The following is a 27,258-nucleotide window of genomic DNA, read 5'->3' as shown; positions in this document are numbered from 1 at the left end:
GGATTTGCTGTGGACACAGATCCTGAATTTGGATGTAGGCAGCACCACTACAGACAGACAGTAGCAGGAATGTTATGGCTGCACAAAGCAAGCACGCACATCCTAGTGTCAACATGGCCTAATGCTCTCTCTCTCTTCCACCAAATCAAGAGGTCAGAGAATTCTCACAAATACAAAGAGTAACGGGGTTATAGCTTTAACATTGGTTATGTCTAACCTATTCTCTTCAGCCACTTTAAAATGTTTCCTCTTCCTTGCTTTCCTTCCAACTCTCTTGCTCTCTCTCTCAATTATGCACGCACACACAGACACACAGAGAGACAGACTGAGACAAACTCTTAGACAAACATGCACAGCATGTCTAGAAACAAATAAATATTTGTGAGATTGACTAGAATGCTAATGGCAAACTGTTAAGAGAAGTGTGCTGATTCACCTCGTTCGTATTCCCACCTCCCACCTCTGAAACAACGGCTCACAGCGGGACACGACATCCAACCATTCATCCAGACCAGAGTGATGGAGAGGAGTGGCTGTGGTGGGATGCCACTTAAAATCCCAATTAAAATCACAGCATGCTAAACGAGTGGTGTAAATCACAGCACCAGAGGCTCCACTTTGGTCTTAATTGGAGCCATTTCCATGTTCTGTCCCCTGGTGGGAGCCAGGTGCCACTGTACCCTGCACGATTACAATGCTCACACACTGTGACACGGTGTAGCAGGAATGCACTAGCCTCAATGGGGAATCAAGGCAACGTGAATGAAATGCTTCTTTAGTGGTTAGAAATTAACACAGCACAATGATGAACGGTCTGACAAGTTGTAGGTTGGGTTTTCCTCGTCGTCTTTAAAACGGTCTGGGACTCATAGACAAACGTAACTCGTGGTCTTAATAGAGAAGACATTCTACTCACAGCCATCCGGACTGCCCTCAGACTTTACTTCTTTACTTGGACAGGGAGCCGGTGCATCAAGATTATATCAAGGTTAATGGATATGAAAGACTGAGGAAAGTACCGGCATACGTCAGACCAATTCATTTGACCTGTTCACTGCTGAGTCAGTCTGACTGACTCAAGGCATTATCAATCCACACACATTCCATTAGGCCTCCTCAGATCTGCTTAGAGCACCATCCAACAGCACCACGGCCCCATCGGTACACACACAGCCTCCCAAACTGATGAAGGAGGAGAGGTGCGGCAGTCAGTGAAGGACTTAATTAAGATTAGAGGAGGACAGAGACAGAGCTGCAGTTAGCCTGCCTGGGCTGTGCCAGCTGGGCACAGGGTTTAAAAGTTTTAGAGTTCTCCCTGAGTCCTCCCTGAATACCTGCCTGTAGGTCACAGTCTTCTTTAGAGAAGCTGGAGAGAGGGAGAGATGGATGGATGGATGGATAGATGGATGGATGGATGGATGGATGGATGGATGGATGGATGGATGGAGGGAGGGAGGGAGGGAGGGAGGGAGGGAGGGAGGGAGGAAGAGAGAAATAAAAATAGAGGAAGAGAGAGAGAGCAGAGAGGGAGGAAGAGAGAGAGAAAGCAAAGATAAATTCAGGGAGCTAGGATAGAGAGAGAGAGAGAGTGTGCCAAAAAAAAGTGACAGCGTAAAATAGAGGGATAGTAATTAGGAAGTAGATAATAAGACTGGTCCGGAAGGCTGAGAGCTGGGAGCTCAGAACGATGTGATGAGCTGAGATGAGATGACCGCATCAGAGGGCCACGCTCAATAAATCCATTAACACACAGAGAGACGCTGCTTTAAAAAGGTCAGCCTGACAGAGCTAGACAGCCTCTGTGTCCCAAATGACACCCTAGTCCCTACATGGTGAATTTGAATTGGGACGCAGCCAGCGTCTTAGCTTCCACACCTGAAACCATGGTATCACGCTGACAGGGGAAGATCTACATTACCCTATTCTTCTATTCTCCCTCCCAGTGGTCTGTCCCTATAAAACGGGGTCCTATATCTCAGACAGTCGCCTGCCTGTGTTGGCAGAGGAGCGTAGTTTCCAGCCCAGTTTTAGATGACTCTAGCCCTTCATCAAAGCCCTTGACAGCAGTGTGCTCTAGCTAGTTAACCACCACTGAAACCAGCGGTCAGATCTTGACAGAACCATGGAACTGAGGGCTCTCTATCTCTCTCTTTTCCCCCTCTCCCTCTGTCTCCTTCTCTCTTGAGCTCACAGGCGGTAAAAGATAGGAGCTCAATTATAAACTTGTGTAAACTTGTGTATCCACAGTCACTAGTGAATGAGTGTGTGAGAGAGAGCGTTGACAACAAGTCTGAGCTTGTGGATACAGAGAGAGCCGTGTTCAGACTGGCTAAGTAAAACCCCCTAGGGCCTTGTGTGTTTCTGTTTCTCCACTTGAGTGTGTGTTACTGGGCTGGAGACTGGAGCACACACACACAGGAGACTGAAGTGGCACTCTGTAGTAATTAAATAGCGAAGCCATTAGAGCACCCTGAGGTATTAGCATCAGCCATGACAGCATCAGCCATGACAGCCTCAGTCTGCAGCTACACACACGCAGCCAGCTCTAAAAGCCAACCAGCCAATCCACAACTGCCTCCAGATAAACAAAATCAAATTCATTCCGATGTCTCCTATCTGGATCATCACAGACACTTGGATTATACAGCAGGATTAAAACTTTACTTCTTTAAAAGTTGGGAGAAAAGCACAACTACTACTGTGTTTCCTGTGAAAGGCCAATCTTTGAGGTAATGAAGGTAAAAGTCTCTCAGACACACAGCGCCTCTCAAACACACAGCGTCTCTCAAACAGACAGCGCCTATCAGACACACAGCGCCTCTCAGGCACACAGAGTCTCTCAGACACACAGCGCCTCTCAAACAGACAGCGCCTCTCAGACACACAGCGCCTCTCAGACACACAGCGCCTCTCAGACACACAGCGCCTCTCAAACACACAGCGTCTCTCAAACAGACAGCGCCTCTCAAACAGACAGCGCCTCTCAGACACACAGAGTCTCTCAGACACACAGCGCCTCCCAGACACACAGCGCCTCTCAAACACACAGCGTCTCTCAGACACACAGCGCCTCTCAGACACACAGCGCCTCCCAGACACACAGCGCCTCTCAGACACACAGCGCCTCTCAGACACACAGCGCCTCTCAAACAGACAGCGCCTCTCAGACACACAGCGCCTCTCAGACAGACAGCGCCTCTCAGACAGATAGCGCCTCTCAGACAGACAGCGCCTCTCAGACACACAGTGCCTCTCAGACACACAGCGCCTCTCAAACACACAGCGTCTCTCAAACAGACAGCGCCTCTCAAACAGACAGCGCCTCTCAGACACACAGCGCCTCTCAGGCAGACAGCTACTAATTACAGGAGTGTGCTAGCTGAGTAAACATTACTGCTGTGAGAGGGGCTGGTTTGATTACAGTTCGTTTTGGGCATTGAGGGCAGGTGGACTGTTATTATGTGGTGACTGCAGTGACTGGTTTACCTCAGGTAAAACTATTATCAGGCTCATTGATCTACATGTTATTTCAGCCTTGGATCATCTGCAGGCCTGGTTATCTGCTGTTGGAAGAAGCCCAATGGAGAGTTGATGGACTTGGAGTCAGGGTAACCTTCACACAGATCAAACCTCACAAACTGACAGAATTTTTTATTTCTATTTTTTTATTCCACCTTTATTTAACCAGGTAAGCTAGTTGAGAACAAGTTCTCATTTACAACTGCAACCTGGCCAAGATAAAGCAAAGCAGTGCGACACAAACAACAACAACAGAGTTACACATGGAATAAACAAACGTACAGTCAATAATTCAATAGAGAAAGTCTATATACAGTGTGTGCAAATGAGGTAGGATAAGGGGGGTGAGGCAATAAATAGGCCATAGTGGCGAAATTATTACAGTAGGGCAAATTAAACACTGGAGTGATAGATGTGCAGAAGATGAGTGTGCAAGTAGCGATACTGGGGTGCAAAGGAGCAAAATAAATCACATAGAAATCACATATGTTGTGTAGTAATTCAATCTCCATTATGATTTTTCCATCTGTCTCTATCCATTTTACCATCTCCTCTCTGCCCCTCATAGCTGAAACCCCCTAAAAAGAGAGGCCTCCAATACCTAATACCACCATTTCTCTTTCCCACAGACCTGAATCAGGCACACAACTCTGAAATAGAAACATGTTTGATATGCTGCAGACCCAGTATATCATCAGAATGTTTCATGTTTGCAATTTTTCTCCCAGCTAGTTGCTCCAGGCTGCATGGTCTGAGGCATGCAGGGAACTGAGGCGAGGCCCAGAACAAAACAGTGCCACGGGGATAAAGAAGAGGCACGACGCGGTGCGGAGGTGGGACATTGATCCAGGAGGGACCACCTGGAGGGGGGAACCAGGCACCACTCCAGTCAGCCCTGTTCTATTCTCCCTACCACTGCTGGCCTGGAAACCGCCATAGCTGGAGTGGAGGGGGAGCGTCACTAATTATGACCCCGACTGGGAGTGTAATAAGGCCCCAGTGCCTGGGAGAGAGAGTGGGTGGAAAGGAGAAGAGGACGCAGTGCGGCACACGGTACCTCACTATAGGGGAATTCAGTACAGATGAAACACATCTCATAGTGGAAGCGGGGTCTGCAGAGAACTTGCAATGAATATGCAGAGCTAGGGCTGTGACGGTCATGAAAATTTGGATGACGGTTATTTGTCAGCCAATTGACCGCGGTCACTGTTATAATTATTTTAATAGCAAATGTGCATCTTTTTTTTTTATATACCCTACCGTTCAAAAGTTTGGGGTCACTTAGAAATGTCCTTGTTTTTAAAAGAAAAGCACATTTTTCGTCCATTAAAATAACATCAAATTGATCAGAAATACAGTGTAGACATTGTTAATGTTGTAAATGACTATTGTAGCTGGAAACGGCTGATTTTTAATGGAATATCTACATAGGCATTATCATCAACCATCTGTTTTCCAATGGCCCATTGTGTTAGCTAATCCAAGTTTATCATTTTAAAAGGCTAATAGATCATTAGAAAACCCTTTTGCAACTATGTTAGCACAGCTGAAAACTGTTGTCTTGATTAAAGAAGCAATAAAACTGGCCTTCTTTAGTCTGGTTGAGTATCTGGAGCATCAGCATTTGTGGGTTCGATTACAGGCTCAAAATTGCCAGAAACAAAGATTTTCTTCTGAAACGCGTCAGTCTATTCTTGTCCTGAGAAATGAAGGCTATTTCATGTGACAAATTGCCAAGAAACTGAAGATCTTGTACAACGCTGTGTACTACTCCCTTCACAGAACAGCGCAAACTGGCTCTAACCAGAATAGAAAGAGGAGTGGGAGGCCCTGGTGCACAACTGAGCAAGAGGACAAGTACATAGTTTGAGAAACAGAAGCCTCAACTGGCAGCTTCATTAAATAGTACCCGCAAAACACCAGTCTCAACGTCAACAGTGAAGAGGCGACTCCGGGATGCTGGCCTTCTAGACAGAGTTGCAAAGAAAAAGCCATATATCAGACTGGCCAATAAAAAGAAAAGATTAAGATGGGCAAAAGAACACAGATACTGGACAGAGGAACTCTGCCTAGAAGGCCAGCATCCCAGAGTTGCCTCTTCACTGTTGACGTTGAGATTGGTGTTTTGCGGGTACTATTTAATGAAGCTGCCAGTTGAGGACATGTGAGGCGTCTGTTTAGCCCTATGCAGACCTAAGACAGTTGTGCTAACTGACAGACCAAGAAGAAAGACTGTCACTCAGTTGACTTCCGATTGGCTACATAAGCCTAAGACAAAGTTCTCTCCATGCCCAGAACATGGTGCTGACCAGACCCAACATCCATTTTGGCCACAGTTTGATTTGGTCTGTTTGACGTGACCTATCACCATTAATGTGTTAGGGGCTCAATCCAAGCCAAGCCACACACTGACCCCTAAGCTATCTGATGTCTGATGTGCTTATTGCCCTCCCATATTCATAAAGCATCTCAGAGTAGGAGTGTTGATCTAGGATCAGTGTTGCCTTTTAGATTATAATGAATGTGATTATATTGACAGGGGGGACCTGGTCCTAGATCAGCAGTCCTATGAATACGGTCTTAGGCCTCCCTATCGCAGTAGTAGTCCCTCTGCCACTCAGTCACGCCGCTCAGTTGTCTTAGAGTCTCATCTGATTTTGTAGCTGACAGCCAGAAAAGGAGGGAAAATGGGAAGAAGTGAGGCGAAGTAATATAATATAAAAGGCTTCAAGGTGGCTTCAGGTGGACTCGGGCTCAGACGGGCTCAGACGTGAAGGACTGTCTGACTCTGTTTAATAAAAACAAAGCACTCTGGGTAAACTCCACTGGGAAATAGCGAGGGAGGACTTCTGTGGCTCAAACAGAGACAAACAGACAGTAAGACAGACAAACAGAGAATAAATCAGACTGATGGGGTGGGACTCAATTCCTTTTCTTTTCTTTTCATTTCACAAGCTAGAATCGAAGACCATTCATTATCAACTTGAGGACCATAAAACCTTGCAATGCTTTGTGCCATTGCCATCATCAGTGGACTGCATAGAACATGAAAACACAAGACATTTCAGAAGAACTTCACTTATCTCTGAATGAGTGAAGGAAAAAGAAGAGGAATGATTGAATAATGTGATATTTACTGCCAGAGACTCATCAGTCATACATGCCTATGCTTAACAACTCTTTAAATTAATGCACTTAGCAATTAACATTGAATACCCGAGCCAAGAGACAGGTTCAAATGATATGTGACATACTAAAGGAAGCCGTTAATTTAGGTTCAAAGAGATCGTCTCCTAAGAAGGAAATAAATAGTCGAAGAGCCTGAAAAGGGTGTGTGTGTGTGTGTGTGTGTGTGTGTGTGTGTGTGTGTGTGTGTGTGTGTGTGTGTGTGTGTGTCCGCACATGTGTCTCTGTTCGTGTGTGTGTCCAATTGTCTCAGGCTTTAAAACATCGATAATGGCTGCAGTATAAAATCTCAAACAATATGTCATACTTGGAGCCAACTTTATTAGCTTCTCTCCTGATAACAACACTTACTGACTTGACTTATCCCCTGTGGAGCATAAAACTGACAACACAGAGGGGAAGGTAATATAATAGACCCACACATACATACTCTGTCACATCATCCCACTGTCTGATTAAAGACCACAGATGATCAAACACAGACCAGATTCAACTCCCACCACCTGTCACGTGTTCCAAATGGCCCTCAATTTTTATTTAACTAGGCAAGTCAGTTAAGAGACAAACTCTTATTTACAATGACAGCCTACCAGGGAACAGTGGGTTAACTCCTTGTTCAGGTGCAGATTGACAGATTTTCACCTTGTCAGCTCGGGGATTCAATCCAACAACCTTTCGGTTACTGGCCCAACACTCTAACCACTAGGCTACCTGCCACCCCTATTCCCTATATACATCACTGCTTTTGACCAGGGCCCATATGGTCCATTATATTGTGCACTATAGGGAATCGGGGGCCATTTGGGATCCACCCCTCCTCAAAGATGCACTTATTGCAATTAATGAAGAACCCCATTTACGTGACTTTATAAAAAATAGGCACTACTCCTCTAAAACATATCCTCTGTCTATGCTGCCTGTCTGGAGTACTGCGTGAGCCTCATAAACTATGTGAAACACTTCAATAATAACATTGAATTGAAGCCACTGAATAAAGCGCCAATCCAATAAGTAAATACCGCCAGAGAGAGACAAGGACTCAAAGGCAAGGGAGGATGTCCTCAGTGCTCCACTCTCTTTCCCCAATAGACATGACTGCAATTAATGCCATAGTGTAAATCCCTTAGCTTAGAGGGAAAACAGTCAGGATGTGTCCTAAATGTAGTGCACTACTACAGCACACTAAATAGGGGACAGGGTTCCAAATGGGACACATCCTTTTGAGACAAACCCTCAGTCTAAATGGAACACAGTTAAAGTAAGACCATGTGGATCAGGAGGATGTAACAAATCACCATGGGACATTCCTTATGAATTACTGCTGTTGGCGAGGATATTCAATAAAACATTAAAAATGACCATGCTTCAAATAGCACACCATTAGATTAGAAGCACATTTCTATAATAAAGAAATATGTGATCATTGATCTGTTCAACAGAGCTTATGAAATCAACAAGATTGAGTGACAAATCATCGTTTTCATCAAGGCATGGTTTGAACGCAATCTTTTTCCCCTTTGACAAGTTTCCACTTCACCTGGATTCCAAAGTAGTTGCATCAGGTGTGTAGATCACTGCACACGCCCACCAAAAGTGAATCCATTTCTGGCAGAGGAAGAGAGAGATAGAGTGAAATGGGGACAAGGAAGAGAAGGAGGATAGAAGAGGAGGATGACACACAGAAGAGTGGGCTCCTTTAGTCAATGTGAGAGTGTCCTGGCAGGTTTCTGTTGCAGTGTCCCTGAGGGCTGAGCAGAGACGCACGCACGTCACACACACATCACACGCACGTCACACGCAGGTTGCAGGCACGCACCCACGTCATACAAGCAGACAAGCGTGGACGCGCGGATGCACAAACACACACACATCCCCACCCCAGCTGCTGTGTCTCAGTGTCTCCCTCCACAGGGTGGGACAGCATGAGACTCACACAGAAATATGTGTGTGTGTGTGTGTGTGTGTGTGTGTGTGTACTGAGTGTTCAAAACATTAGGAACACCTGCTCTTTCAAAGACATAGACTAACCAAGTGAATACAGCTGAAAGCTATGATCCCTTATTGACGTCACTTGATAAATCCACTTCAATCAGTGTAGATGAAGGGGAGGAGACAGGTTAGAGAAGGATTTCTAAGCCCTGAGACAATTGAGACAAAAGATTTAAGTGCCTTTGAACAGGGTCTGGTAGTAGGTGCCAGGCGCACCAGTTCGGAATTGCAACGCTGCTGGGTTTTTCAGCGTATGCTGTCAATGTCACAATTGAGACCTCACAGGCCCAACACTTGGTGAAGGAGAGCTAACTGGCACGGAGATCAAATGTAGAGTTTAGCCCAGGAGGAGATCCAATGACATACAATGGTTGACTATCTTCTCAGTGGGGTTGGGGAGTATCTTCAGGACACCCTCTCCACCATGCCCACCACAGTAGGTTTGATCTCAACATCAAACCCTGAGATCGCAGCAGGAGAAGCTGGGTTAAATTGGTTGAAATGATGTCATAGTGACCCACTGGGATTCGACTGGCACTAAAAGACTGACACAGCAGTTGATACAGTATATTGCTGGTCTCAGTTGTCCTAAAGCCCCACCTTTCTGTGGAAGACAGACAGAATAAACTACAGCCTTTAGTTATGATGATGTCAATGAATTAACCAGGAACAACTGGCCATTCTGCTCTGTGAAGCTGTTCTAGAGGAGAGGATCACATCACTCATTATGATGTAAACTTCATGCTTACACTTTTATTTTCATTTTTTATTTGTTGATGTATTTATTTATTTGTTATTTATTTTCTTTAAATTTGTTAGACTTTTTTTCATGCTTACAATACATACTGTACACATTAACTGTGTGAGAGTGATGAAGAAATGTTGGAAGTAATAGGAAAACAATGGGAGCGAGACAGATAAACAAACAGTAAGAGTGCCCAAATCTCTTGGTACTGACGTCGCAATTTTTTATTTTTTTAAAATTATTTATTACAAAAACTCCAAAGGAAGGGGTAACATTAAAGTATTAGAACATGAAGGACAAACAATACAGCATCAAGACACTATCAAACATGTATCAGTCTTTCCGCAACAGAGCCATCCTTATGTGTGAGGGTGCGTGTGCATGATAGTGATATAAAATATATATGTCATAGTTTCCTTTTTCATGATTACAACCTTGTGAAACCCGAACCCTCCAAGATCCCCCCACAGTTCCACAATAGCTGTCCCTCAACCATTCGAGACCCCTCCCACAGTCCCCCCAGAATATATTTTTTTTAAATACAATTAATCCATTCCCCACCCCCAAGAACCCCCCAACCCCCCAACAACCAAGATAATGAACTAAAGAGAAAAAAGGAAAAGACAGAAAACAGCAAACAAAAATGCAAAAAAATAAATAAAAAGGACATCAAGGACAACTGAAACCATAACAGCAATGCCTACTTTATATGTTTGTGTGCATGTCTGGCACTATTACATGTATGTGTGTGTTTTTGTATGTGTTTATTTGAATGAGAGTGTGTGTATATGCATGTGTACAAACACCTGCACGGCATCAGCCTCAGGCAAACCGACATTAGTTGTAAAAACACTGCCACTTAGTGTCATTCAAATGTACTTTTATTATGTTTTATTTTGACTTTTTTTTCCTTTAACTTTTGACCATCATTCTTTCTCACACACAGCAACTCCACTCCCAATTGTCACCAATTCCACATACCAACCCTCAGCTTCCCTCAGCCCATTCCATCTATCTCTGCTGGCCACCCACTTCCTGTTTCAACCCATACCAACCCTCAGCTTCCCTCAGCCCATTCCATCTATCTCTGCTGGCCACCCACTTCCTGTTTCAACCCATACCAACCCTCAGCTTCCCTCAGCCCATTCCATCTATCTCTGCTGGCCACCCACTTCCTGTTTCAACCCATACCAACCCTCAGCTTCCCTCAGCCCATTCCATCTATCTCTGCTGGCCACCCACTTCCTGTTTCAACCCATCCCAGCCCTCAGCTTCCCTCAGCCCATTCCATCTATCTCTGCTGGCCACCCACTTCCTGTTTCAACCCATCCCAGCCCTCAGCTTCCCTCAGCCCATTCCATCTATCTCTGCTGGCCACCCACTTCCTGTTTCAACCCATACCAACCCTCAGCTTCCCTCAGCCCATTCCATCTATCTCTGCTGGCCACCCACTTCCTGTTTCAACCCATCCCAGCCCTCAGCTTCCCTCAGCCCATTCCATCTATCTCTGCTGGCCACCCACTTCCTGTTTCAACCCATCCCAGCCCTCAGCTTCCCTCAGCCCATTCCATCTATCTCTGCTGGCCACCCACTTCCTGTTTCAACCCATACCAACCCTCAGCTTCCCTCAGCCCATTCCATCTATCTCTGCTGGCCACCCACTTCCTGTTTCAACCCATCCCAACCCTCAGCTTCCCTCAGCCCATTCCATCTATCTCTGCTGGCCACCCACTTCCTGTTTCTACGCAACACATATCTTTCAACTATGCTATGATGTTTAACGTACAATTTCAATCTATCTAATCGAATAGAATCTACAGATTGTGTGTTGAAGATAAATAATTTTACTAAGAGTATTAGTATATTAGTAATTGACTGACCCGGTCTCTCCAGATCTCCTAACAGTACTATTTCTAGGGTCAATTTTAGATCAATGCTATGCATTTTCACCTATTCCTGAACCTGAGACCAGAAACAGTCTACCTGAGGGCAATACCAAAATAAATGGTCTATTGATTCTGTATCCTCACAACAAAATCTGCAGAGCTTCGATGACGTCAGTATTGTAAATCTTTCAAAAGGACACAAGGCCATTAAACAGTTATTTGAATTGCCTGCCTTGCTCTACCTATTTGATATAGATATAGCACCTTTCAAAGGAGGCAGAGAAAAAAGTTAAACAGCGTAAGACCTGCATAAATTGTCTGTCTGAGTCTTTAACACCCACCTGTTTTACGTCTTGTTTACTCCTCTCACAGCAGAAACAGAAGTAGACTCTGTCATTGTCCAAAGCTTAATGAGGCAAAGTCAAAGAGCGGGCCACCACCATCACCACTGCTTTGTAAACTGCTGAGGGTAGCTGGGTGGCTGGGCTCTATGCCAGCAGAGGCACAGCAGGGCGCATCATTGTGTGTGTGTGTGTGTGTGTGTGTGTGTGTGTGTGTGTGTGTGTGTGTGTGTGTGTGTGTGTGTGTGTGTGTGTGTGTGTGTGTGTGTGTGTGTGTGTGTGTGTGTGTGTGTGTGCGTGTGCGTGTGTGTGTGTGTGTGAATTGGGAGAAACCCCAGTTTAGAGGTGAGAGGGGAGAAACTCAATTGGTCCATGCAATAAAGTGCAGGGTTGAATCAGAAACTACTATGCATTCCCATGGGAATTATAAATGTAATGACCGGCTTACTGCCTTGACACAGTGGGGTAACCTGGCTTACTGCCTTGACACAGTGGGGTAACCTGTCTTACTGCCTTGATACAGTGGGGTAACCTGTCTTACTGCCTTGACACAGTGGGGTAACCTGTCTTACTGCCTTGACACAGTGCGGTAACCTGTCTTACTGCCTTGATACAGTGGGGTAACCTGGCTTACTGCCTTGACACAGTGGCGTAACCTGTCTTACTGCCTTGATACAGTGGGGTAACCTGTCTTACTGCCTTGACACAGTGGGGTAACCTGTCTTACTGCCTTGACACAGTGCGGTAACCTGTCTTACTGCCTTGATACAGTGGGGTAACCTGTCTTACTGCCTTGATACAGTGGGGTAACCTGTCTTACTGCCTTGACACAGTGCGGTAACCTGTCTTACTGCCTTGATACAGTGGGGTAACCTGGCTTACTGCCTTGATACAGTGGGGTAACCTGTCTTACTGCCTTGACACAGTGCGGTAACCTGTCTTACTGCCTTGATACAGTGGGGTAACCTGTCTTACTGCCTTGACACAGTGCGGTAACCTGTCTTACTGCCTTGATACAGTGGGGTAACCTGTCTTACTGCCTTGATACAGTGGGGTAACCTGGCTTACTGCCTTGATACAGTGGGGTAACCTGTCTTACTGCCTTGATACAGTGGGGTAACCTGGCTTACTGCCTTGATACAGTGGGGTAACCTGGCTTCAGCCCAACAGTAACTGTCATCCAAACCTCTTCTATGTCTCTCTTTCCCAGAGGACATCATAACTCACTGACAACATGTTGCTGAAATGAGAGAGCAGAGTGCAGCTGAAAAACACATACACCTGTGTTGAAATAGAGTAATTACAAGTCCTACCTTTGTCCATCTGCTACCTACCCATCAAACTATCAATCTCTCTATCATTCCACCATCCGTCATCCATCCATCCCCCAACACACACACTACATACGCTCACACACACACATATGCGTATTGATGCCACACAGACAACCACACTCACACATAGACACACTTTCACATACGCTGCTGTTACTGTTTATTATATATCCTGATTACCTAGTCACTATTACCCCTACCCACATGTACATACTGTATTACCTCAGTTACCTCAACTACCTCCTACCCCTGCACATTGACTCGGTGCTCCTTGTATATAGCCTCGTTATTGTTGTTATTGTGTTAGTATTTCCTTTTTTATTTAGCACATATTTGTCTTACTTTTTAACTCTGCGTTGTTGTGAATGGGCTCGTAAGTAAGCATTTCACTGTTCCGTCTACACCTGTATTATTCGGCTCATGTGACAAATACAATTTGATTTGATTTACTACATGAACAGACCCGTAGAACATCCCAACAAGATATCACGGTTTGACATAGTTTGACTTCAGTATTCAACATTTGTTCGGGGGGGGACGTCAAATTTCGACGGTTAGGGTTTAGGCATTCATTCTGAATGGTTACGGTAAGGGTTAAGGTTTGGGATAGGGTTAAAACAAAATAAAAAATCAACGAGTGCCAAGCACTGGGATTGAACACACGACCCTCAGGCAGGACTTCGCATTGAGCTGAGCAGATAGACAAGGCTATCGGGACAACATGTCAGTCATCATGCAGTCTTCAAGGCCATGCTAGACACACACACACACACGTGCACACGCACGCGCACACACGCACGTACATGCGCACACACGCACACACGCACACACACACATGCTAGACAGACAGGGACCGACTAGATACATGCATGGGCTGATGCTTGGCTGGTGTGTTAACTAAACACACACAGGGGAGCACTGATGTCTGTCTGAACAAACTCAGATGTCTTGTCTGTTCTTAGACCAACATGCCCACCAAACATTCAGGCCAAGGGTTTGAAAATAAGACATAAATCAATTTGTTTTGGCACACATATAACCTATAGTGTATCATGCAGCCCTGGGTCTGTTTGGCGCATACAGATCCTTCTCAGTGGACCATCCAATAAGCTCTTCACAGACCACAGACCACAACTGGAAGAGCCACCCAGGTCTGTCCAGGAGGCAATTTCTGCTGCAATGTGTTTGACAAGTTTGCAAACTTGTCAAATACCGGCCAGCATGTCCCCCTCGTCTAGCCCAACCCACCTCCACATGTCCTCTCTCTGCTCCCCTTAAATTAAACCTCTAACTCTGTAAACACCCTCCACTTGGGAAGCTTTCAATGGGGCCCTTGTCCAAGCCAAGGCATTGCACTCGCTTGTGAGCAGGGGAGGCCTGGCAGCAGACATATTTACTTTGTGACGTAAAACATTTAGCCCAGCCTGACTTACACTGTTGGGAGGGAGTGTTGTGCTTCCCCAGGGTCAGGGAGGTGTGTCTGTCTGTCGGTCTGTCTGTCTGTCGCTCGCCACCCCAGTCTCCCCAGTCTGCCCCAGGCCACGGGGGAGGAGGGGAGAGAAGCCAGGTGTGAAGGTCATCCAAAGACGGAGGCCTTTCTCCTCTGACCATGATGCTTAACCAAACACATACACACACACCAGCCCAACAGGTGCTCCTTTCTCCAGGGATAAAGGAGAAGGAGCAGTGGAGGGGAGGATGAGGGAGAGAAATATAGAGGAAACCTTTCCCAAACTAAAGACCCTCAAAGGACTTTAAATGTTCCTGGAATCCCAGCCAGGTTGGCCACAGTCAGAACATGAAAGGAAAGCAGGTTCCACTAACACCGCTTTGAGGTTTCCCTTCACATTAACATGGAGCTGAGGTCAGGCTAATCCATATGTTAAAAGGATTAGCTACAGGAGATGTATAGGGGATCCTGGTTAATGGTTTCTCCCATAAAATATTATGGCTGTATCCCAAATGGCACCCCATTACCTATATAGTTCACTACTTTTGACACGGGCCCATAGGAAATAGGGTGGCATTTGGGAAAGGCTATGATTATGGAAAGGCATGTAACTGTACGAACACTGAAATTATTCCAACACCTCGGAGCTAAATATCCCAGGTAGATATTGACAGTACTGTACAGTGTTCCTGGAATCATATGAGGAAACAGTGACTGGAAACAGGGGTTGGTCCTTATCTGTGTCATGCAGGCATCTTGCCTGCAGTATTTTATCAGAGTCGTTTGCCTCATTAATGGGTTGCACGCTAACCATGGCACCGTGCCGTACTGCACCACATCTCAGAGTTGACTGGCCCTCGTGTCATCTGAAAACGCTAACACCTCTTTGATGTCTCAGGATGGAAAAATTAAAAGAGGGGAGAGGATGGGGCTGGGTGGGTATCATAATCAACGACATGGCTAGGAGGAAGTAATGGGAAAGGTTTGTCCAAGACACCACCCAGCTGAATATTTCTTTCCAGTATTGTACAAATTCAGTGTGGCTCGAAATTGGCCATAAAACAAGTGGGTTGTTGTGACGATCGTCAAAAGGAGTAGACCAAGGTGCATCGTGGTACGTGTTCATATATATATTTATTGTAACTCAGAACACTCAAACAAAATAACAAACAAAGAAAAAAAACGACCGTCACGTTCTGCAGGCTTACTGAGCTGACAAAAACAAGATCCCACACTGAAGGAGGGAAAAAGGGCTGCCTAAGTATGATTCCCAATCAGAGACAATGATAGACAGCTGCCTCTGATTGGAAACCATACTAGGCCAATCAAAGAAGGAAAAAAACATAGAAATATGACACATAGAATGGCATAGAATGCCCACCCCACATCACACCCTGACCTAACCCATAAAATAGAAAATAAACGTCAATCTAAGGTCAGGGCGTGACAGTTGTAGCTATGAGAAAGATCATTTATCAAGTTGGTTATAAACAAAGTATAAACAAAGTGTTTGGTTACTAAACTGTGAGTCCCACTGTAGGAGGTAGTGGAGGCTATAGAAACAGAATGACTAGGATGGCATTGTATTTCTAGCGGGCTGGTTCTGACTAGACACACACACATACACACACACCCTGGACATTAATCACTGTCAACCCTCTCCTCTGTCTAAATGTGTCTGGGAGGAACATCAGTGCCCCTGTGCAAAACTACTGATCGCCATAGAAACAAGCGCCAACCTCACGCAAAACAAGCCAGTGACAAAGAGAGAAGTGGTTTGGTGTAGCTCACAAAGTATTTCTGCCTTTAAAGGTGCAATATGCAGAAATTGCTCTGCCATTTCCTGGTTACTAAAATTCGAATAGTTCGCCTTATTTCAGTTTGTGTGACAAAACAAGCAATGTATAGTGTAGAAAATCATTGTACCATCTAAACCACTGTGAAATATCCTTTCAATGACCAAATGTGTTGTATTTTAATCTGTTTAAAGCTGATGTACAAAACTGAAAGTAAACTAAACTTAATGGGAAGCATAGAAATAGCGCACATAGAACAGATCTACTGCTTCCTATACTTCACATTTCTATGTGAATTTGGTCAGGTCACCCAAAAAGTTACATATTGCAGCTTTAATTGAATAAAAGCCGCAAGGACAAATATTAATATGCATGACACTTTATGCTGCCTTTCATAGTGTTTACCTCTTGAGAAAACATTACTGAGCCTCTTGTGTGCTGTTCTTTAGCCTGGATGAGACCATACCTCCCAGAACTGTATGGTTTGAGGCTGAGGACGTAAGATACCTCTCAACCATACAAACCATGAAACACATTAGGCCCACATTTTAAGAACGCAAAAAATCAAGGCTAGCATTGAAACAGCTTTCAGAATGCCTTGTGGTGCTGAGTCAGTGCTGTTGTATTGGAAGTGATCTTGTCCGGTTTGACAATAGCTCTGTCTGTGTTTTTCCAGCTGTCGAAATGTCACCCATTGTGTCTGACCACTGAACTGTCCCTGTACCCACATTGCATCCACTCACCATAACCAGAGTGCTGCTTGGTATCCAGCTACTCAGAGCCCTGGTAAGAAACCCTTTTTGGGAGTGTGGAGGATAACTTGGGGTTTTGGCATCAGACTAATTGATTCCTCTCAACTGCCAAACAAAAGGTTATTTAGAGACAAGAGAATTATTCCCTGGCTGCTGAGTGCAGTTGTTTCTACAGTTGTTTCTACTGTATCAGGCCCAAATGCCACCATTTTCCCTTTATAGTGCACTATTTTTCACCTGGGCTCATAGTGCTCTGGTCAAAAGTCGGGCACTATATAGGGAATAGGGTGCAATTTGGGACACATACTATATCCAGTGGTGTAAAGTACTTAAGTAAAAATACGTGAATGTACTACATTTTTTGGGGTATCTGTACTTTACTATTCTATTTATATTTTTGGCTACTTTTACGCCCCTACATTCCTAAAGAAAATGATGTACTTTTTACTCCATATATTTTCCTTGACACCCAAAAGTACTGGTTACATTTCAAATGCTTAGCAGGAGAGGAAAATGGTCCAATTCACACACTTATTAAGAGAACATCCCTGGTCATCCCTACTGCCGCTGATCTGGCGGACTCACTAATCACAAACGCTTCATTTGTAAATTATGTCTGAGTGTTGGAGTGTGCCCCTGGGTTACATTTACTTTTCTTACTTACGTTTTCTTACTTAACTTTCTAAAAACAAATACTTTTAGACTTTTACTAAAGTAGTATTTTACTAGGCAACTTTCACTTTTACTTGAGTCATTCTCTATTAACATATCTTGACTTTAACTTGAATATGACCATTCAATACTTTTTCCACCACTGCCTGTATTTGTATCAGGCCAGTGTAGTAGGGCTAGTCCAGCCTTCTAACCCCAGCTCACAATATTTAGCCTCATAAAATCAAATGTTATTTGTCACATGCTTCGTAAACAACAGATGTAGACTAATGCCTCGATCACACTGACAGCGTCATTGCATTTTGGTACACCAGAAGTGCATTCATTTCCAATGGAACGCTGCATTTGCCTTGCATTTTTATTTATTTATTTAACCTTTATTTAACTAGGCAAGTCAGTTAAGAACAAATTCTTGTTTACAATGACGGCCTACCGCGGCCAAACCCTAACCCGAACAACACTGGGCCAATTGTGCGCTGCCCTATGGAACTCCCAATCACGGCCAGTTGTGAAACAGCCTGGAAGGATGGGACCCAAACACAGCATCCCCTAGGGACCTTGTCCATCCATCCAAGTTTCACAACTGTGTGGGTTTATCTCAACTGCAATACAGTAACCGAAAGGTTGCAAGTTCGAATCCATGAGCTGACAAGGTACAAATCTGTCGTTCTGCCCCTGAACAAGGCAGTTAACCCACTGTTCCTAGGCCGTCATTGAAAATAAGAATTTGTTCTTAACTGACTTGCCTAGTTAAATAAAGGTAAAAAAATAAGAAAAACTGTCAATCAACCCCAGGGTGTTACATTTGTCCATGGTTTCAATAACAAACTCTGATTCTCCCATCACATTTAGTTTTGCAATATTATTGGGCCCACACTGTGACTCTCAGCCAGTGTAGTTACCTTCTTAAGCCTAGACGTCCCGCTAGACAACTTCCGGTGAAACTGGAGGGCGCCAATTCAAATAAATAATCATAAAAATGTGGGATATTAAACATTTAGGTACATATAAAAGTGTCTTATATCGGTTGAAAACTTAAATTCTTGTTAATCTAACTGCACTGTCCGATTTACAGTAGCTATTACAGCGAAAACATGCCATGCAATTGTTTGAGGATGGTGCCCCACATCAAAATATTTTTCCACCGGCACAGGTTTCATAAATTCACAAATAGCGATTAAATATTCACTTACTTTTTGAAAATCTTCCTCTGATTTGTCATCCGAAGGATCCCAGCTATAATATGTTGTGTCGTTTTGTTAGATAAAATCCTTCTTTATATACCAAAAAGTCAGCTTAGTTGGCGCCATCGACTTGAGTAATCCACTCGTTCAACATGAGAAAGGAATCCGAAATTCTACCCCTAAACTTTGTTTCAACAAGTCAAAATACGTTTCTATAAACTCCTCATATACTCTAAAATGTAATCAAAATATAATATTTCTTACTGGAAGAAGTCTGTTCAATATGAAACCGATTTTAGCAGGTGCCCTGTCATCATGGCGTGGAAAACACACATTTCCAAGACTGTGTCCTTCTACTAAAACTGTTATTTCTTATTCATTTTTTGAATTTACAAGCCTGATACCTTGAACATAGACTGCTGACACCCTGTGGAAGCCATAGGAATTGCATCCAGGGAGCAAATTTTCCGTATGACCTTATACTTGCCATTGTAAGAGGATGGTCTCTCAAAGAAATGAAAATTACAGTTGGTTTTTCTTTGGATTTCCTCCTACTATATCTATTGTGTTATATTCTCCTACATTATTTTAACATTTCTACAAACTTCAAAGTGTTTTCTTTCCAATGGTACCAATTATATGTATATCCTGGCTTCAGGGCCTGAACAACAGGCAGTTTACTTTGGACACGTCATTCAGGCGGAAATTTAGAAAAAAGGGGCCTAGCCCTAAGAAGTTTTAAGACCCTCTATTTCAGGGGTAGGTAACTAGATTCAGCCAGCGGCCAATTATGGGGGGCCAGAACATAATAATTTGTACAATGCAAATTACAGCAATTAAGCCCAATTATTGAAAATAACAATAATTCCATATCTTGATTACATTGAGACACAATCACATATGTCTCTGTATTTGAGGGAATACTTGGTGTAAAGAGGCTGGCCAGCTAGAGTCCAAAGGACTGGACAGGAAGATGGTAGACAGTTACAACTAGTTTTAATTTTATTTTCAAGCACAGGTGAATGGCTTTGTACAGTGGCGGGAACCCATTCATAAAAAGGGTCTGAATGCGCCTTCACTCCCTTTACAACTCCCAGGATGAGGCATACTGTAAGTACACATCTCAATTTCTGAAATTCAACCACGGTTAGCGAACAGGTATTCACATACAGAGAACAGAATTAGGATTCTTAACAATATTAGGTGATCAGTGTAATAATGGCCAAGAGATCGCTAAAATGTGTTGTTTGTTGCTTCTGTGCCAGCTTGCTGTGTGGGCGCTGTGTGTCTGCCCCGAGCATGAAACTCTTTGGGCATACAGCGCTCTGTTGCGCATTACACACACCGGTGCTCAATAAACAATTAAATAGTACCTTTGTATCTGTGATAATTTATACTAGATGGTGACGGGGTGAGAAACGTCACACTTGTGATCAGATTTTCTACATAAAGAAAATATTTTAAGCTGAATTCCTGGTGACTTTAGTCTTTTTTTTTTATACCAAAATCCCTCGTGGGCTGACCCCTGCTCTATTTGAACGTGCTGATGAGATATGGAGAAATAGACATGAGAACACGAAGAGAGCCGGGAGGGAAAAAGAGAAGAGGCTGGAGGGAAGTGTCACGATCGTTGGAATAAATATCGGACCAAGGTGCAGCGCGATATGGTTTCCACATATTTAATATTAGAAACGCACAAAACAACAAAGAAAGAACAAAACAAAAAACCGTGACTAAGAGGTGCTACGTGCACTAACTCAAAACAATATCCCATAAACACAGGTGGGAAGGGCGTCTTAAATAGGGAAGGGAAGGGCGTCTTAAACAGGGCGTCTTAAATATGATCCCCAATTAGAGAAAACGATATCAAGCACACCAACCTAGAAATATGAAAACTAGAATACCCACATAGAAATAATAAACTAGAATACAACATAGACTTCCATATACTAAATCACCCCCTAGTCACGGCCTGACCTACTATACCATAGAGAAACAATGGTTCTCTATGGTCAGGGCGTGACAGGAAGAGGCTGGATGCTTAGTCTGTATGCCAAATGGCACCCTATTACCTATATAGTGCACTATTTTCACCAGTGTTACTATAATCAACTGTTTATTACAGTATTCTGGGTCCTGGTCAAAAGTCTGCACTATATAGGGAATACTGTTGATTATCTGATTGTGTTGAAGAGTTTCTGACCAGGGGGAGAGGATGTCACCACTTGCTCTGGCAGCTCTCTAGCCATGCCACACACACAAACACACATGCACAAACACACAAAAACCCACACACACTGTTAAAGCCACTGGCTGTTCTCTAGTCATGCTGAGGACCACAGGACTGTCAGTCTCTAACACTAATGAGACTATTATACAGTATGTCCCACTCGAGACAGCTAATCAAAGACAGTTCATGGGCAAATTTGTGTGGTTCACTTTACAACCCCTCTGTGTTATTGGACTGGGAAGAGGAAGAGGCCAAAACACAGGCGACTGTAAATTAAAATTAAAAAAATGATAGAAAATGTCAATATTCAACAGTGCTACTATAATATAAAAAGTGAAAAGCCAGACGTGATAGTCCTGGGGTCTCCTAGCTAGACTGCAGTGATGTATGCTAGAGGCGTCTTCCTATATGAACCATGCCCTACAGTACGCCTACAGCTATTTCCTCTCCAAGCAAAGCCTTAGGCAAGAATAGAGACTTCTCTCCCCTCAGGTAAGTCTAAAAGGGAAGGGAAAGGTTTTGTATTGTGTGACAGTGCATTTCCACTTCCACAAAAGACCTGTTCCTACGGGACATTAACCCTGGGCAAAAGGCCTCAAGACCAAAGACTCATAGAGGCTATGGTGAGGGGAGACAGCCTCAGAGGCCTACACACACACACACACACACACACACACACACACACACACACACACACACACACACACACACACACACACACACACACACACACACACACACACACACACACACAGTCAGAGAGCTCCTCCTTGAACACAGGGGTATTAAATCACTGGAGCAGGGATAATGTTCCCACCATCACCACAAAGCCTCTAACACCCATCTCCTAACACAGTCCTCCGGGTCGCCTGTTACTCTCAAAGAGCCCCCTTTCCTAAAGCTTTGGGGGGGGTTCACCATTTCACTATCATGCATCCACGGCATCAATGGGAATAGTGTTCCTCCCCCCACAATGGCCAAATCAACTGTGGGAGCGTTTTCTGCCTCTCCCCCTTTCTTTCTGCTCCTCATTGAGGCCTTGTAGGGCTGAACAGGCACATGCCTTCACGTGGCTTCATGTACAACTACAGCTAGCGTTCCTTTGGCAGCAAGGGGGTGCGACAATGGTCAGAAATGTAAAAACAAAAACTGAGCGAATTCATAGTCTCTTGTCCAACAACAAAAGCATATCAACAATCCATAATTTATGTGGCCAGTTGAGGTTAGGATGAGATACCTACACTATAGTGCCCCTTCAAGACCATAACAAACATACATGTGTGCAAGTAACAATGATTATAACAGGGTAATTTCAGGGCAGAAAAATCCCTTCATAAACTGTTGACCAGACTGTCAATCAACTGAATTTCAGCACTTAAAGAGATTTTTATTTTTACTTCCAGACTTGAAATGGCCATTGCCTTCTCCATTCACGACAATAAAGAGGGGAGGATGAGGAAAACAATAACAACAAGGACAACATCGATAAGACTCTGCAGACAAATTGAGCCTGTTCGCTCGCATCAAGCATTAATTAGGGGCTGCACACAGTACGCGGCCCGGAGGCGGAGCGGCCATATTGGATTTCAAAGGCTGGTGAAGCTGGCTAGAGCAGTGAACCGCAGAGACCAGGTTACACACAGAGGATGTGTCTCAAATGGCACCCTATCCATAGGGTTCTGGCCAAAGTGCACTACAGCGAATAGAGTGCCATTTATAGGACGCACACAGACAGACACTGAAGACCATGCCAAATACACAGCATTCAAACACAATGACCACCATGGGTCCTGAGAGATTGAATGGGTCCAGTCAGAGTCCAGAGAGACTTCATATAATAATTCATTCACATCCTATCCATTTATTCTCTGTGTGTGAGCAACCTCTCCACCCAGAGAGAAGCCCCACGTAGGCAATTCCTTTTCTCTCTAGTCTAGATTGTCTGGTGATAAAGCTTTAAAAATGACTTTTCAGCCGTTCAACACTCTACCCTCACTTCCTTATTGCCTTAAGGCCTAAGAAAAGTCCCTGTATTTTGTTGGCAACGAGACAATAAAACAATAGTCAAACTATCCCAGAACCAGCCTTTATTTTCCCTGCTTAATGGCAAGTGAAATAATGAATCAAACAAGCAACAGGTCCCAGTTATCACTCTGCTAAATAGGCAGTTTCCATTCTGTTAGCTTTCTTCCTCACATGAGAAATCTAGGGCCCTGCTCAGCTGTCCACAAGGGCACCAGTATTTTTGCTGTCAACCAGCAGCAGGTGAAATACAGTGGGGTCCGAAGTTATTAACACCCTTGATAAAGATGAGCAATAATGACTGTATAAAAGAAATGATTAACATACTGAGCTATATTATATGCAAAAAAAATGGAAATTATATTTTATACTAATACAATTGCTCAGAGAAATATATTTTGTTTAACAGGTAATATCTTTTTTTCCTCTCAAAAACATAGTGGTCAAAATAATTGCCACACCTGTTTTGAATACCTTTCAATACCTCACCTTGTGTGAATAACGGAAATTAGCCTTTTTCTACAATGTAGATCCTTCCCCACATTGGGAAGGATCTTAAGGCTTGCACACATCACACCGAATGTGGATCTAGTGTATTTTAGGGACCACCCTCAGTAGACCTGAATTTTTATGCAATTCTACATCGATGCTCACACAGTTCTCAAATTACTGCCGGCACACTGTTCAAAGGTGCTAAGTACTCTCAGCCAGCAAAAGCTATTGGTGTGTCTGAGCCCCGAGATCATTCCTCCATACAGAATCCTTCCACATTGTCACATACTTCTTCATCAGAAGATAAAGAGAAATCATTGTCGGACCAATACGCAGCAAGATCGTATGTACTATTCTTTTTTATTAAGGAAAAGAAGGGAAAACAAAATAAACACGTACACAAAACACAATGCCAAATAACAGTCTGGTAAGGCACAAGGCTATACACAGAACAATCTCCCACAAAACACAAACAAAACACATACCTATATATAGGACTCTCAATCAGAGGCAACTAAAAACACCTGCCTCCAATTGAGTCCAACACCCAATTACCTAGACATAGAAATACTAAACTAGAGAAAACATAGAAATACAAAAAACATAGAACATAACCAAAAACCCGGAAATAATAAATCAAACACCCTTCTAAACAAACCACCACCCCGAACCACATAAAACAAATACCCTCTGCCACGTCCTGACCAAACTACAATAACAAATAACCCCTATTACTGACACACATCCTTGATATCCTCCCTCTGTACTTATGGACTGCCCTCTTCATTTCAAACCACAGGTTTTCAATGGGTTTCAAGTCCGGAGACTGAGATGGTCATTGCAAAATGTTGATTTTGTGGTCAATTAACCATTTCTTTGTGGATTTTCATGTGTGGTTGGGGTTTTTGTCTTGCTGGAATATCCACTTGCGGCCAAGTTTCAGCCTCCTGGCAGGAGTACTGGGTACCCACGTACTGGGTAAAGTTCATGATGCTGTTGACCTTAACAAGTGCCCCATGCCAGGGGAAGAAAAATAGCCCCATAGCATCAAAGATCCACCACAGTATTTTACAGTAGATATGGGGTTCTTTTCTGCTCCTGCATTCTCATTTCGACACCAAACCCACCACTGGTGTGCATGGCAAAAGAGCTCTATTTTCATGTCATCTGACCAAAGCACCAGTTCCAATCCAAGTGCCAATGCCATTTAGCCAACTGCAGGTGTTTACAATTGTTGGGTGACATGAAATTAGAGCTCTTTGGTCACACAGAGATGGATTTTAGGCAGAGCCAAGAGTTTAGGGAGTTGGTGACACTCTAACCTGTCCTCCTTACACCAAACAAGCCCCATGACAGTCCCATCAGGGAGGAAACCTACCATCAGCACCAGTGGACAAACAAACAACTGAAGGATCTCCAGATAGATGGAATGGCAAAGAAGGGCCTTCACAAGTCATTGTGCCTTAAGCTATTATTCCAATGTATTTACACAGTGGATGGCGATGGAAGGACTTGACTGTGTTTGCCATTTGTGTTCAGAATATTAAACATTTGATAGTAAAGGACAGGTGTCTGCAAAGCCACAAAACAAGGTGGGTAACACACACACACACACACACGCACTGACACACACACACACCTTTAGATCTAGCACCAATACCACCAAACACATCAGAGAGAGGATTTCTCTGAAAAGGCATGTGGGTAGCTACGTAGTTCGTTTCTTTCTGCTCACCACTAACCCAATTACCATATGAATAAAACTGAACCCCACTTTTAAAGGATAGATCCCTCTCCCTCTCCCTCTACCTCTCCCTCCAATGGCCCACAGCCCTGAACAAAGCTCAACAGGAAAAACCAAACTCTCCAGACTGGAAGGAGAAGGAGGCACGACAGAGCCAGACAGCCTTACAGCAGTTCTGTTGGCATCTTTACCAAGTCAAAGTATGGCCTTGGTAAGTTGCTTTGAAGGTAGTGGCATACTTCACTCACAATTCCACCATTGTAAAAGCGTGGATTATGTAAACAACTTCTCTGTGCCAAGCGACAGATCAATAGGTGAGGTGCTATATAGCTATATGTTTATTATTGTCAAGAGGCATTCCTGACAGAATAACTCAGGGGCATTCTAACGATGAATATGTCTCTATTGTGACAGGAGGCCCCTTGAATACCAAGGGTTGGCTATTCAATATGCTTTAAGAGAAATAACACTGGCATAACATTACATTATTGTGTAGACCCTATGAAAAACGTAGTTCAATCAACATATCATTTATTTCTGGGCCCAAAAAGGTGTCTTTTTTTAATAACATTCTCACATCAACATTAGCTGCCAGCTGCACATAAACTAAAGTGATTGTGTGCATTTGAAATGGAGCTAAACCTCTGCGTGCGCCTTATCTCTCCCCTATAGTACACACCGCCAGATCCACTGTATCTTCAGAGTCTTCGTTATCTCCTCTGGCTCTGACACGCACTCTCTCCTCTAGCATCCAGCAGTCAGGACTATATTGAGCATGGGCTGCGTCTGAAATAGGGCTCTGGTCAAAAGTAGTGCACTAACAGGGAATAGGGTGCCATTTTGGACGTATTCATGGTCTCCCATTTTTCCATCCAGGTATTGATATCTAACTGCAGCCGGCAGGTCGGTCAGATCAAGTTCCTCGGTCTGTCTGCATTAAACTTTTATCTCAGTTGTCCCCTCTCAATTGATGCGCCGACTGCCGACGTCAGAAATAATTCATATGGCTTAAATATGCACTATTAAAACTTTGATGAGCGCCAAGGACTCATTATTCCAACCATCAGACATATTAATGAATAGAAATAATTTATGCTGATATCAGATGGCTTTTGACTTTGCCATCCCCCCATATAATAGATATGTGGACGACATGGTTACAAAGACCACCACTATAGTCGTCTGTCCACAAGGCGTGGTGTGTGTTTGTCTCAGAGAGACCCTTTGCTCAGTTAACCCACCAACCAAGAACTGTCAAGGGCCCTCATAAGTTCATTAAAGATGAAAACCTGTTTTACATTTGAAAGGACGGACTCAGGAATCTAAGACAGTACTTGAATTAACGTCCGTCCGAGTGGGGGTTTGTATGAATATTAATAGAATGGGCAGCGCATTTGTTCAAGACATGGTGCTGTAAAGACTTCAGTGAACTGCTGAACAAGGGCTCTGGTCCAAAGTAGTACACTATAAAGGAAATAGTGTGCAGTCTGGGACGCACACCAGATGAGCACATTTGTTTGCTCAGGGCAAACTGGAGACTGAAAACATTACCCTGGTCTCATTACAGGTGTCTGATGGAAAACAGTGTATACATCCAGGTTTGAATAAGAATTAGATAGAATCAAATCAGAAATAAGCAATGTGTTATTATGTGCAAAGCTATGTGACTGTGAGAGAAGCTGTCAGCAGAGCAGTATGCTTCCCGTTAGTTCACTGATACCGTGATTGTTTCCCAATGCTATTGTGTATGGCTGGAAAATCCCTTCGCATTGTTACTGATACACTGTCTATACAAAAGCCTATTAATGCCAGATAAAGGGAGGATTGTGTAAATTAGAAACAAATTCTCAACTTTCATGGTGCTTGGCATAGGCTATAATGGAAATATTACAGGGAAGTGAGTATCCAAGAGTTGA

At 43.8% G+C, this 27,258-nt stretch overlaps 1 long non-coding RNA gene across 1 annotated transcript in view; it reads right to left on the bottom strand.

The window, feature by feature from the left end:
* Nucleotides 1-27,258, bottom strand: part of LOC115160944 (uncharacterized) — a 67,792-nt gene that overhangs the window by 38,349 nt on the left and 2,185 nt on the right. The window lies entirely within an intron of this gene.

This window comes from Salmo trutta, chromosome 24, assembly GCF_901001165.1.
Source record: "Salmo trutta chromosome 24, fSalTru1.1, whole genome shotgun sequence".
Lineage (NCBI taxonomy): Eukaryota > Metazoa > Chordata > Actinopteri > Salmoniformes > Salmonidae > Salmo > Salmo trutta.
Note: the sequence above shows the minus strand (reverse complement) of the source record. Positions and strands in the feature narration are given on the sequence as shown.